Source organism: Thunnus thynnus, chromosome 4 (assembly GCF_963924715.1).
Source record: "Thunnus thynnus chromosome 4, fThuThy2.1, whole genome shotgun sequence".
Classification (NCBI taxonomy): domain Eukaryota; kingdom Metazoa; phylum Chordata; class Actinopteri; order Scombriformes; family Scombridae; genus Thunnus; species Thunnus thynnus.
The window spans coordinates 7,025,538-7,040,134 of NC_089520.1; the positions used below are offsets into that span (position 1 = coordinate 7,025,538).

Here is a 14,597-nt window from a genome sequence, read left to right on the forward strand (position 1 = left end):
AGAGCAGGGGCCGCTGGTAGATGAGTTTGTCAAATGGTGTGATGAGGCCTTTCTCCAATTAAATGCCACAAAGGCCAAGGATATGGTCATTGATTTTAGAGAGAAATCACTCCACCCACCATCTCAGACCTTCAACAAAGGAACTGGCATTGAGTTTATAAAACATTATAAATATCTTGGAACAGTCACTGATAAAACTTCTGTTGCGGTCTGTAAGAAGGGACAGCAACATTTGTACTTCCTCAGGAAGTTAAATGCTTTTAATGTAGATAGGAAAATAATGTATTTGTTTTACAAGTCATTTATTGAATCTGTTCTTACTTTTTCTATGATTGCTTGGTATGGTAACCTGAACCTCAAGGACAAAAATCACCTGAGCTATATTGTGAAGGTTGCTGGTAAGGTGATAGGTGTCCCACAGACCCTGTGGCTGACGGCTATCTTTGACCAGCAGGTTCTCCGCAAGGCCAGGTCTATAGTAGACTGCACAAACCAACCCCTTTCACTTTGAGTTTGAAACTCTTCCCTCTTCCCCATGGCGCATGCATAAATGCATACATGAATGTGTTTCCCCTAGGTTGACTGCTGGCAGCGGGGGGAAGAACATTTCTCCGTTCTCTGTTTAGTGTTTGCAGGTTAGGCTAACCTATTGTTACTAACTTTGAAGCTAACCCCTCTTCATTTTCCAGCAGTTGGGGAAACAACAGACGTGACTTTTCATGGTCTTGACAAGCTGCAGCATTTATAAAGTGACACTCTGTAGCCTGTACTGTACATTTACTGCCAGATTGACAACTTACTGTTAACCTTTTTCTCTCACAGAGAAAGAGCGTTAAGACAGCTGAGGAAGACCACCTGTGACAGGCCACAGTACTGTAGCTCCTCCGCTGCCGCTCACCTCTGCAGTGATGTTAGCAGCCAGCAGCCTGACAACGAACTCCGGTGCTCAGCCTTGATAATATTCCCCCTAAAAACTCCACAGCTATCAAAGGAGCTTCATTCAGAGCTGGTAAGAGCAGAACTCCTGTCTGGAATATTCTGTCACTGAAGATGCACATTTTGGAGTCATTTTCTGCGCTCCCTGTGTGTTGGTTTTTTCCCCTCTAGATGTGAGCTCTTTGTTATTCGGGCTGTTTTCCACTCAGTTTTCCAAGGTTTAATACCGTATTTGGACGTCTACCTTCCTTCTATTTGCATGTGGCTCATATCTGTCATCAAAGTACTGAATATTATTATTAATTTTTACTTCAAAGAAAAAAACTGCAATCCTTATTGTTAGTGTGTTTAAGTAATCAGAAATACGTCTCAGTATGTCTCTCTGTCAAGTCTGAAGGATAAATACATACATGGCCATGTGGTCTTACAAACAAGAAGAAGTGTAGAGACTCGTGTTAGCACGGCATCACATAAAATCTTCATATGATTATGGTTAACATGACAGCACTTCGACAAAGGTGTCAGTCTGACAGGCCCTCTGGGGCTCCCAGCTCTTATCTTCAGCTTTCCAGCTGTCAGATGAGACCTGATGGGCCTCTGGGGAGCAGTGACGCTGTAAACCAGCCATAGCTTGTTAGAACAAAGTTCAGAAGCCTCACACAGTCTGTAACAGGCTGTGATTCATACTCAGTAGTGTAAAGCAGCTTACGGACTGAATAGTGATCATGGTCATTGCTCTAAATATTCATGATCATCTTTGTTGTATTATTGGAAAGTGTCTCCCTCAATTTCCTGGTTCATTACCTTTGTTTACCGAGTTAATGTCTTGTTATCGACTCTTCTAAATAAGTGGTTTGGAGGCGTGGCTTCCTGAACTTGTTAGACAACAGATGTACCCTGATGACCGTTCAAACAGCTCCTGCATCCTCATAAGTCCTCATGCACCTTTGTTGCATTTTCGCCAAAGCCCTTGTTGCTGTTGTAATGCTGTGCGTCTGAATTTTTTTGCCCCTGCTGTAATCTGTTTCTCTAGTTTACACTTAGCAGCAGCTTCCTCCTCTAACGTTTATCACTGTCTTGAGATCAGTAGTAGCCCTTTACTGCTCAGAATCCAATCTGGACTTTTTGGAGTCCTATAATATCCTTGATGGAAACAGATATAATAATAATCCAAACTTTCCTGTTGAAAAAGTTTTTTTACTGCATCAAACTCAATATTTTTCAGTCATTTTTATAAGTTTATAAGGTTATCTCTACCTAAATGATACCATTCTATCTAATATCTCTTTGTAGTCCATGCATCCATCTATCCTCTCCTTCATCAACTGTCCACTCATTCATTAATCTCTCTATCTATCTATCACTCTCTCTTCTTTTTTGTTATGTTTTTTTTTTAATCTAGGCTCTTCTAAACCTTCCATCTGCCTTCTACCCATTCATCCATCACACCGACAGTCCCTGGAGTGCCAGTGTATTTATCCCCACCTTTCTAACTCTAATTATCCACACAGTCCAGGCCCAAAGCACCAGAGCTGTTTGTTAGCAAGACAGACACAGAATTAGACCGAATGAAATGAAAGACTCCCTGGTACACCAGGATCTGTTACGGTCTCTGTAAATAAAGAGATGTACAGTTCTGTTCATGATAATTTAATTCAGTGCAGTTCAAATCAATTAATACCTTAATGTCCTATATAGGAAATTGGTTTGCAGAGTATTTATAGTACAAACATGGGTAGAAACACAATAAAATATTAATTAATGAGCCATGCAAGCAGCTCTGTGTGGCTGTACTTACAGGCAAAGCAGTGCTCTGACCTAAATGCTAACATCAGCATGCTAACATGGTCATAATTATAATTCTAGCATGTTGATATTTACCATGCTCACCATCTAAGTACCAATTATCACTTAACACAAAGTACAACTGAAGCTAATGGGAGTGTCATTAGTGCAAGTCATAAAAACTGTTTTTTAAATATTTTTTTTATTCTCTTTTTGTTTCTATCTTGACAATTTTGTTTTTGTTTTGATTGTAAGTTTGTATTGTCCGCTTTTTCAGTTATTTCCCTCATTTTCTGATCTTTATATTTGGATTGTTTTGTTTTTTCTTGGTATAATCAATGTCATTTTAAAGTTTTGTTGTTGTATAGACCCCGGGAAGACTTGCTTCACAATATTCAACTAAACAACAAAAATGCATGTTCAGCCAGGGAGAATGGGCCCAAGGTGAGCCCCTTTGTAGGTGGAGAGAACCGTGGGCCCAGGGCAGCCGCCCCCTCCGCCCTCCCGCTTTGCTCCACTACAGGTGGAAGCTAATGGGGATCCAAATAAAGAACGATGGTGCTGGATGAAACGTTACAGAATCAAAATTATTACAGTTCATCTTCAAGCACAATGAAAGTGTGAACCAAATGTCATGGCAATCCAAACAGTAGCTGAGATATTTCAATAGAAAAGAAAAAAGTTAACTTCATTGTGGCACTGGAGGGGATCACCAGAGTCAATAGTATTCATCCCAGGGTCCAGAAACATCAATATTCAATAATTGTTGAGATATGTCAGTCTGGACCAAAGTGGTGGAGCCATTGCCATCCCTTGTACCAAGCCACTGACATGACTAAAACACTTATTAAAGGATAATTCCAGACTATGAAGCTGATTGTAAAGTGAAAAAGTTGGTTAACCTTCCCTGTCTGACAGATATCATAATCTTTGGTACTTATTTATCTACAAAACCATCAGTGGGAAATTGACATCTTATGTCTCCTTCCTGCTGTTTGGCACTGGTCCATATTTCCATATCTCCATTGACTGGTTGATGCTTCAGAAACCCCGAACCAGAACTGATCTAGGAAAGACTGTCTTTGGTGTTAGTGCAGCAATCTCATGGAATAATCTGCAATGTCACCTGAGAATCAAAACATGTATACCTCCCTGTGACTTCAAGAACATTCTCAATATTCTCTGCCTACTTGTGACTGCTTTCACTGAGCCTGCACATTGTGAACTGTCTAATTTGTGTTTTATTAATGTGTTTGTCCATCCTTACAATGACAAACAATGAAAATAAAACTCAAGTTATGATAAACTGGAAATACCCATGAACACAAGACTATGTCCAAAGCCCTGCCAGTAGCACCTAAAGTCTGTAATGTTGTTGCTGGAGAAAAGGTCATTTGATCACTGGATCAATAAGGTTCATTCTTGTGGGAACACAAATGTCAAATTCAAATGTACCGCCATTGTAGCCATTAAATGGGGGAAACATGTTCTGCACACTGTGTCGATAGCTCACAATAAATCTCACTGAGATGTTCACCAGGCTTCATCAGGCAAACAGTAAATAACCCTAAAATTGGAAAGCTATACACACACACACAAAATATCACACAGGTGATTTAAATCTGCACAATAGAATAACCTTGTATCCATACTGAACCAATCAGGATGAGAATGAGGAACAGTCTGATTCACTGCAGATTGTCAGTTTGTCATGCAGTTGCGACAATTGTTCATTTATGTGATGCACCTTTTACTTATTTAGATTGTCTTAACTTTGCTTTGTAGCTTGTGTTTGCAAATCACTCAATAAATCAGTCAAACACGTGTACAAGAATGAGATTAAAGCAACATCATTATAAGAAATTGCTCAGTAAATTTCATGACAATTTGTACATTATATTTTGACACAATACATGAGCCAAAAGTATGTGGATATCTGATGATTATACCCATACACGATGGATGAACATCTCATTTCAAACTAATGGACATTAATCCACTGCTCTAACAGCCTCCACTCTTCTGGGAACACTTCCCACCAGATTTTGGAACCTGGTTGCAAAGTTTTACTCCCACTGAGCCACAACAGCATTAGTAAGGCTTGGCTCACAGTCGGCATTCCAGTTCATCCCTAAAGTGTTGGAACGGGTTGAGGTCAGGGCTCCTTGCAGGTTAGTCAAGTTTTACCCTTGTACTTTGAGCACTTTGTGTGAAATAGGAGAGAGCTTTCACCAAACTGTTGCCACACAGTTGGAAACACACTATTGTCTAAAATATCATTGTATACTGTAGCATAAAGATTTGCCTTTATGGAACCCAGGCTGTAAAAAAAACAACCCAAAAAAACATCATTCTCAGTACCACACATATGCATAAAGAGAAGCGAAATGTTCCTCATAGAACATGGAACAAACAAGAATGTGTGCAAAGACATTGAAGACATTACATCCCAGACCAAAAGTGCAGAAAAGTAGGGTTGTCCACATACATTTTGCCCCCTAGTGTATCTTGCTCTGGACAAAAGTGTTGGAAGGATGGACAAACTAACAGCCTGGCCACTGACATCATCATCCAAAAAAAGTTCTTAGCTCATCATTAACTACAAATTCCTATGCAGACACAGTAATTCATCATCGCTTGTCCAAATTCAAGGTGCTCTTTGAGGCATTTCAAAATCCATAGTGGAAGGAGTAATTGTTGATTTCCCTTCTTCATGGAGGAAGGATGGAAAGGAGGGAAAGACAGTTTGGAAAAACAGGAGTTATCAACACTTAGAGCCAACCAATCATCTCCGCTATTATCCTATTTGCTGAACTTAATTACACCTGTACCAAGTGCTAATGAGACAATTATGTACTTGTGCTTAACAATGATCCACACAGCACCTTTAAAGGATTTTAAATTATTTCATTTATCTTCAGTGACACCGAGTCCTCTCTGTGCTTATCTTCACATTTCCACCTGAAGTCATTTGGTGAAAGATGAAATTACTTGTTTGACATGAACTTTTTTTTTTTAATGCAGAACTTGACATCCTGAATAGCTTGCTGCTCTGTTCTCTCCTGGAGGATTAGCTCTGCCGCTGGGACCGCACGGCTAATTTGACAAGTAGAAAGGTGGAGATGTTAACATGCAACTGGAACACATTGACAGTCCCACCACTCCACACTACCACAGGTTTGACACAGAACTAGTGTGTGAGTGACAGGCAGTCATGGTGCACCTGAACTGATCTCTGTATGGCCTTGCTTGTTAGCGCAGAGTTTAACCAAATAAATCTCCATTCTAACATGCTGCGGATGATTAAACCATCATCAATCATGCTTTAATCTTTAAAAACTACCTGAGTAATATTTCCCACTCTGCTGTTCTGTGCAATAAAGCAATCTAGCAAATTTCTCTCCAAATCCATCATAGTGGAAAATACAGAGCTTCTCAATGACTGTCCAATCTGTTTATAAAAGGTATAATAATGTGTTAAAATGTTCCATTTTAGTATTTTTGAAATGTACAACAAGCTGTTATCTGCTACTCTGAAACAGATTCGCACATTCCTGTCTGACACACTTGTCCAGCCCAAGAGGCACACAGCTTGAGGTTGAAGCCAATGCAGAGGTATCTTAAAGTGCAACGCCACAACGGCTGGCTCCATCAGTGCCACCAATTTGGCGACTTTTTCTCAAGCAAGTTTTTGGACGGACCTTAACTCCTCTCCTTGAAGGGAGTTGCCAGTATTTCTCAGTGAATGAGCACTGATGTGGCTCTCTGGATAGGACCAATCATCAGCCAGACATAGACGTGAATGAGCTGTAAAGGTGTGTACCTACCCTCATTGATCCTCATTGTTTTCTAAATCATTCTAAATGATTCAACTTTACTATCTAGGTTTGATTTTTGTTTTGTCAAAATAGACAGAGTAAACAATAGCAAATTTATTCCAGTGCATGATCATCTCTCTATTCATGATACTTAAGCCTGCATAAAACAGTTATTTATTATTAGAGGTAGATTTAGATTCACATTGAGTAACTGTTTGAAGAAATAGCTAATGATATAGCTAGTCAGTCTAGTTTAATTTAACTTAATTTCTTCAGATTTTTTAAAATCTTGTATGTATGTAATTATGCCATGATGTCATAAATATGCAAATAAGCACATGACATCATCTAGTGACATCTAGCAACTTTTCCGTCAGGCTTTAGCTACTTTCCACTGAAAATAGTTGGCAACACTGACTTCCCAGTAAGCTATCATCAGCTTTGCTTCAAGGTAGCAGGGCGTGTTTCCAGACTGTGAAAGGCAACACCCCACGATCCTTATTTGGAAGGTCCTGGCTCCAAACGGAAAAGATGGCGCAAACCATGAGCAGCAACTCTGGGTTTCAAACCGGCTTCAGTGCAAACCAATGGGAGACGTCACACCCCAACACCTCCATCTTTCTATAAAGTCTATGGTCCAGACCAACAGAGGGAAGGACTCCCAAACAAAAGAACATACAGCTGTGATCCTCATCACTGCTGGTGCATCCATATAGGTGAAGGCCACTGCCCAGGGCGACACTTTGGCAAGGGTGGTGAAATATGGGCCAAGCAGGTGCCCACTATTAAAAAAATCATGGAATAACCAATAGCAGTAATTGCAGGTTCGCTAGGTGGGTGAATTGCTGAGGAATGTAGCTACGGCTACGCCATCTTGGCAGTGCCTCACGCCACCTAACTTCTGGCTAATCCAAAATGGGCAAAGAGGTGGAGCTGAGGTAAGTTGAATGAAGCCTGGTTGCTGAAACAAGCCACGTAGCAGCTAGCAACCTGTCACTCAAAACGACCTTGTCCTCAATTTTGCATAACTTTACAGCTTTATAAAATTTAAACGGGTGAGTCATAAAAAAAATTCACCCCCTGTAGAGTCGTCATGAATGGATAATTTAGCTATAGAGACCAAAACCGTTTTTGGTACCAGGCTGTAAACATCTTTATTCCTGCTACAAAGTTGGGTATTTTAACATGGGAATCTATGGGGATTGACTTGCTTTTGGAGCCAGCCTTTAGTGGCCATTCGAGGAACTGCAGTTTTTGGCACTTCCACATTGGCTTAATTTTTCAGCATCAGAGGTTGGCGCTTGGGAGAAACAGAAGGTGCTAGCAGCACGATGACAGCAGCAGATGCTAACGTTAGCCTGCCTTCAAATCTACCATTAAGTCCTCAAGCAAGTCAGGAGATCGCTAACTCAGCTAATGACATCACTCCACAAAAAACAACAAATATTAGCAGGATCATTGGAGCGCAGACACCTGAATAAATAACTGTAATGTTACACAGTGAGGATATTTTAAATGGTCCCAACAGTAACCCAAGGACTTTGAGACATTTTGATGGAGAGAGGATCGTATCAAGTCAAATGAATTGATTTTCCCAGGGACAGTGCACACAGAAAATTTTCTGTCCCCTTATAGTCAGACGTTAACAAATGGAGAGAGACTGGAAAGGCCCTGGCTCATTTATTCAGTAAGACCTTTGTTGCGATGAAGGCCCGCTGTGTACACTTCTGAAAGGTAAGCTTTATTTTCTCTCTAGTTATTTAAGTTGCTGAATCTCCTGATATACACATTTCGTGTGTGTGTATATGTGTTTGACGCACATGAGAAAGTGTTACAGATTTGCACTGATATTATTTAGTTTGAGGAGCTGAAATTGGATTATTTGGAAAATAGCTATATGTGCTGTCATGACTCTGCTGTAAGGAATTACCAGGTTATTGGAGTTATAATGCAGACCTGTTTGGTGTGTTATTTGTATATGGATCAGTGAAATGCCCGCATATTGCATCATGCATATTAATATTGTTGACACTTTGAGCGCACTAGACTATTTGCGTTATGTGTCTGGTATATTGGCCTTTGTGTGTTGTTGCTGGTATGGTATGTTGCAAACAGAGGGGCAGCATGACTGTTTTTAGCCTAGAGCAGCAGAAGAGCATGCACCAGTCCTGATCCTCATGATATTACAGTCTGGTGTGACGTGTGAATTAGCATAACATGTCAACAGATCCATCAAAGGTTCAAACATACATTTTTCCTACATACATACAAGTATATTACACCACAAAAACATGTTAATACTATATGTGTGTGTATGTGTGCGTCTGTAGTATTAAATATTTAATATGTCCTCCAGGTCATGTTGCATCTGATGTTTCCCTTTGAAATCCCAGTTCATCAATGCAGACATAACATGCAGCATCTGGTCTTATTGTAAATGTTGTCATTATTCACATACACTCTCATTTTTAATATTCCTTCTAGTAAAACAGATTTTTTTTTTCTTTTTTTTTACAAAAAAACACTGTTTTGACTTCATTATTGTTCTCACACACAGATAACCGCAGGTTAGAAAAAGAGAAAATACTGAAAATACAGCATCTGTGTTGCTACTTTTCACCCACACACACACACCTACACACACATGCCCAGATTATTCCCCCACATGGTTAGTTAAAAGTTAAAACAAAAGACATAAGTGATCAGATATAAAACAATACCTCATGGCAACACCTTCGTTCCAATAATGATATAAATCTTGTATGGATGCTTAACAACAGAGATGTTTGTAGTCTAAAAAAGATTCATCGTTAATATTATTTCAGTATTGCCCACAGGTTTTACCAGCACTAACCACTTCATGCCTCCGCTTCGTATAAATCCCTCTGAGAGTTGTGACATAATGTGATAAAAAGTAAACTTGTTCTCAGTGGTCTTTTATTTCAATAAATCAAATATGTAGGTGTTTTTTTAAACTGAATTAATGAGACAAAGCCACTACAAACACGAGATATTTTGTCATACTGGTATTTGATTAAAATAGATCATTCACTGAGTTTTGATTATTCTGATTAAAATAATCAAGTGCAGGCCTTGATGTGACAGCTTCAACTGCCACAACTGGTTAATACACAAGTATTTAATGAGAATGTGTAATGCATCTTGAATAAAACAAATAAATGAATGTTTCTGTCATTCTCGAACCACAGAGCTGCTTCTCATTCAGCTATTAGAGGCTGAAGTAGTTTGTCTGATTAGTTGAGTGTTTACCAGTCGGGCCTGATTCCTGACAGAGCCACAGTATCCATCCACATATCCATTTTAATTAACACTTCATCATAATTAGCTTTGTGATCAGCACCACAGTGGGCTGGGGTGAACATTCAGACACACACACACATTCATGCACACACTCCTGTCAGTGACTGAAGAGCCTACAGAGGCAGTGTGTTAAAATATTTTCCATCGAGGTGCCCAGAGCAAAACATGAAAACATAATGGAGGTCAGCTGATCCCTCCACACTCTACAAAAACTGATGTGTAGCCTCTGCACTTTCACAGTGAAAAGAGTTATTTTGCACCCAGTTTGAATGTTTCTGTGCCTGCTGAGAAGCTTTAAGAAATGAAAGACAAGCAGGGGATAGAAGGGTTTAGGGTCCAACTGGACTCAAATTTGAGGACTGTGTCTCCCACATATAAACCACATGTCTGTATTCACTAAATGGTAAGAATGTGCAACAAACATCGGTAGAGAGATGTTTTTTTTTCTGGATATGACCAGTGTCCAAACACTGCTGAACAATAACTATAAAACATACAAATACAAACAGATTTAGCACAAGGTTCATTTTGCTTTGACAGTCCCTTCCTGGATTGATTTATTAAATTTATTTGAGTATTTAAAAGTGCACATGTGACTGATGCTTGCCTTTTTCACACATAATTACACAGACAATTTAAACAAACCATCAAGGACACAGATTTCCACTGTGATCCATTTGAGGGAGTGGATTAGGTGATTATATCATTACAGTGGAAAAACTACACAGCTGAACATAAACACACAAGTTGCAACTTGGTAGACAGGTTAAAAAAGATGGTTATAAGATTCTGATGCACTGGCAAATAAAAAATGATAATAATAAAATGAATAAAACTGTCATTATAAAATCATACCGATGTCACTTTGGAGGTTTTGTGGACATTGAATCCAGTCTTGATTTCACGTTTCTTAACTGCGTAATATTTCTAATCCATTGAAGCATGAAATCATAAAATTATTCATTAATTCATGAAACCTTATTATATACTACCAAAACAAAACCTCGCAGAGCACTAGTCACTGTAGTTTTTCCCGGTGCAGGGTTACAATTGTGAAAAGGCAAAGTATTATATTTATGTGCCAGAAACATTGTGGTGCAGAGACGTCGTCTCAGAGACTAAAAAGGGTTGATGGTGCTGGTGTCGAGTCCAGGAGAACAACAATACAACAAGTATAGAGTATACACTGTGCCTTGTCCAAACTATATATGGCACGTAGACAGCAATCACAAACAGATTAGATGGAAATTAGTTGTACATTGTGCAATGGATGGTTACAGTAGAATGTCAACGTTTCTCCAGTCCAACAACGATTGGGCTGAAACTGTGAACATTAGTGAACTTGGCCGGCTCCTTCATATCAGAACCGTTCATGGAGGGAAGAATGTCCGGATTTGGGAAGACATGAGAGTGCACAAAAGTGAAAATTCTGTGTTGGCCGGAAAGCTCTGTACATTACCAGCAAATCAAATTGATTCAATCAGGACTTGAACAGAAACTCCCGTAGTGTGTTTGTACCCATTTTCTACAAGCGTCAATGGAGGCCTTCGATGTAGAGAATTAATCAGATTTATTTTCTATTCATTATGTGTAGATTCCCCAGGATCAATCACACATTAGATGAGTTTAAAGCTGCATTTAACGATCATGCAATTTCCTCTGAAGGAAACAGAACCCCAGTTCAGCTTTTCACACTAGACAGACATCTTTTGTTACTAAACAATCCAGAGGCTGCAACTGTACATACTCATGAATAATAAGAATGTAACATTAACATAGCAATAAATAGTGGCATACATTTAGCAAATACTGTACGGTAACTGCACTGGTTTTAGAAAGACTAAACAGTTTTAACATTAACACAAAAGATAGAAAGGTAAAAATTAAATAAAAAGTCCCATGTCAGCTGTGACATTAAACTGAAAGATGGACGGTATGTAGATGGTAGATGGTCCACTACAAGAGGAGAAAGGATCGTTCAAGATACCGTAACCAGAATCTTCATGCCATTAACCTATAACAGAAATCTTAGGAATTGAAACTATAAATCATACAGTCTGCTGACCTACTGGGCCTAAAGTGTCCCAAATCTGAGAGGGCAATACAAACTTTAGTAACACTTTATAGGGAACACATAAGTAACTTAGAATACTAATTCTCAATGGCAATCTAATTAGCTGCATACACACTATTAGTTCCCAATGTGTCCCCAATACAAAAGAGTTTTCCATAATCAAAATTAATCTTGTGTATGTATGTTACCAAAACTTTTAGAGGGCAGCTTACCCAGTATTTAAGAAAAAGCATTTTAACACCACAGCACAGTAGTACATTTAACATGTAGTACATAACATTTATGCAAAAAAAAGACTACCTTCAAATGCTCCACTCTCTGTGTAGATAGCGTTTACAAGTAGACGGAAGAATTCTTGCTTGGGTCCTCCAAGGTCTTCTGCATCTTCATTGGTGTCTTTGTCACTGGCAGAGGTACAGTTCATCGGTACTCTCAGCGAATATAAGTCTAATAAACTGTCAGAGAGCAGTCCGTACATTCCCTCGACTGATGTAGATCGATCTGTATGCCGTTGTGACAACCCTCTCATTGTGTGCTTTTAAAATTCCTGTAATTTCTTCTTTGCTCAAATTTTTTTGCAAACCTTCAAAACAAAAGGATCATAGCTTATACCAACACACATGAAAGCCAAACTGACCTTGTCTTACTTTGAGTGGTGCAACACTCTAAGCTAAATGAGTTATACATGCTTACCTTGAATCCCAATTGCACATACTCTTCTAAAAGACCGCGTCTGATGGCCTCCTCAATGGCTTCATCTTCTTCAACATCAATAGGACTAGAACTTAGACACGAGGACAAAAGAAGATACATTCCCTAACAAAATAGACCAACATAAAATGTAACGTAAATGTTATATGTGAAAGCTTTAATACAGCCTTAATTAAAAATAAGCCTTAATTCATTGTACATGAAATCTGCAAAGTGAATAGTAGCTTCATTTGGTCCTCACTGTCCTCGTAATTCCAGTTATCAGATGGAGCACTGGCTTCAACACCGTCTTTCTTCTCACAGTGTTCCCTCGGGGTTGTGAATGGTGCATCTCTCTGACTCTGACTATATGAAGAAAATCTATTCAGTAATTCTTAACATGCAATAAGCCACCAATTCATCACTAAAAAATAATCAAATCAGATCAGCGATTACTCTCAAGAGGCTGTTATTTACATGTTAGTTGATCATTCGATTAGTCTAATAATAATAAATCACAATGGCATCTTAGTTACCGGTGGCAACAGCAAGTGTGGTTTAAAACTACAGCTCCTGGAATTCTGGAGGCAGCGACTTTGTCTTTCACACATAGTGAAAACCTGAGGCACCACTAGTGATTTTCACTATTCACACATGCAGCTACATTCACAAACATTTCCGTCTTGTGCCTTTTCACACATGCTATGGCAACAACACAATGGATGGCCCAAGGGACAGTCCAGCAGATGTTGGTCATGCAACACTTATGGATGCCGACTGCCATAAAACTCGAGAAGAAGATGAGGATGAGGGCAAATCCGGATGTACGTGTAGGCGGCGGAAGACATTTCCAGACGTGTTCAGTTTCCAGCCATTCTTGAAAAAAGGAGCTTCTTTGCAAACAAAGTAACTTATATTGCTTGTTAACAAAACATTGTCAAGGCAACCGTGAACAAGTCACAAATTCAGGTACGTCATCAGCGGAGTCATGTGATGGTTCGCTCGCTCCACATGAAAGCATCTTTCGTCAGACGGACGTAACCCTTCACTTGTTTGTCCCTGCAATGTTACTGCTTTCATTCACAACACAGCCTAGTATGATTTTCCCTGAAATGTTACTAGGTCTTGAGGTAGGAAATCGGCAGTACAGATTTCCCTGAATATTGATCCCTGCACTCATTCACACATGACCCCATGCAGGAAATGTTCATGAACGTTGAAGGGATAGACTGCATGTGTGAAAGGGGCTATAAATAAAGCAGAGGAACAACTGATGTACCTGTTTACAGTGCAGCCAAACATACTCATGCTGTTTTAATAAATAAGTCAATCAATAATTGGCCATTTTCCAGCATGCAATGAGCAAACGTGATCTGATTTTATGCTGCACAGAACAGCAGTGAACAGAGTTGGTTACCTTGCTGTAGGTGTGCAGCCTGTCACTGTTAGTTACTTTTTGCAATATTTAAAACTGGTTCACTGTCCAAAAAATGCCCAAAATTACCTTTTTATTGTTTTGTAGACACATTTGTGATGATCAATCACTGTCAGTGTTAAAAGAAGACGTTCCCATTTATAATTTTATTTTAATCATTTCTCACTCAAACTCAATATAACATTACTTTTAGAGTGGTTTTATTTATTTTACCCACCTCTATATCGGTCACTGTTATATTCCACTAAACCAGAAGGACCAAATGACAGATCTTCACAGTCATTTGATACTAAAAAGATAGATTTCAGGTAGAGTATCACTTTAACAATTGAAAATGTCCCTCGATGTGTTTACATGCAGTAACTCAGCTCTGCAGTAATTGAAATGCTAAGTAACACACACACACACACACACACACACAAAGAAACACTGATGAAGGGGAGAGCAGTGGTAATACATCTTACACATACACATACAAGAACTCTATTACACTGTCTGCCTGCAATTAGAGTCAAGGTGATGGAGCACAGACACACAC

General features: G+C 39.2%; 1 long non-coding RNA gene across 3 annotated transcripts; it reads right to left on the reverse strand.

Annotated features, from left to right (window-relative positions):
* Positions 1 to 10,414: 10,414 nt before the first annotated feature.
* Positions 10,415 to 13,651, reverse strand: LOC137182221 (uncharacterized). 3 transcript variants are annotated; one of them, XR_010928288.1, is made up of 5 exons: positions 13,161 to 13,377; positions 12,845 to 12,990; positions 12,628 to 12,718; positions 12,235 to 12,517; positions 10,415 to 11,874 (listed from the first exon to the last, which is right to left on the reverse strand). It is a non-coding gene; the product is annotated as an uncharacterized lncRNA (long non-coding RNA). The 3 variants fall into 3 exon arrangements; XR_010928287.1 differs by lacking the exon at positions 13,161 to 13,377 and adding an exon at positions 13,389 to 13,651 and having other exon boundaries at positions 12,628 to 12,986; XR_010928286.1 differs by having other exon boundaries at positions 12,628 to 12,990.
* Positions 13,652 to 14,597: the final 946 nt, after the last annotated feature.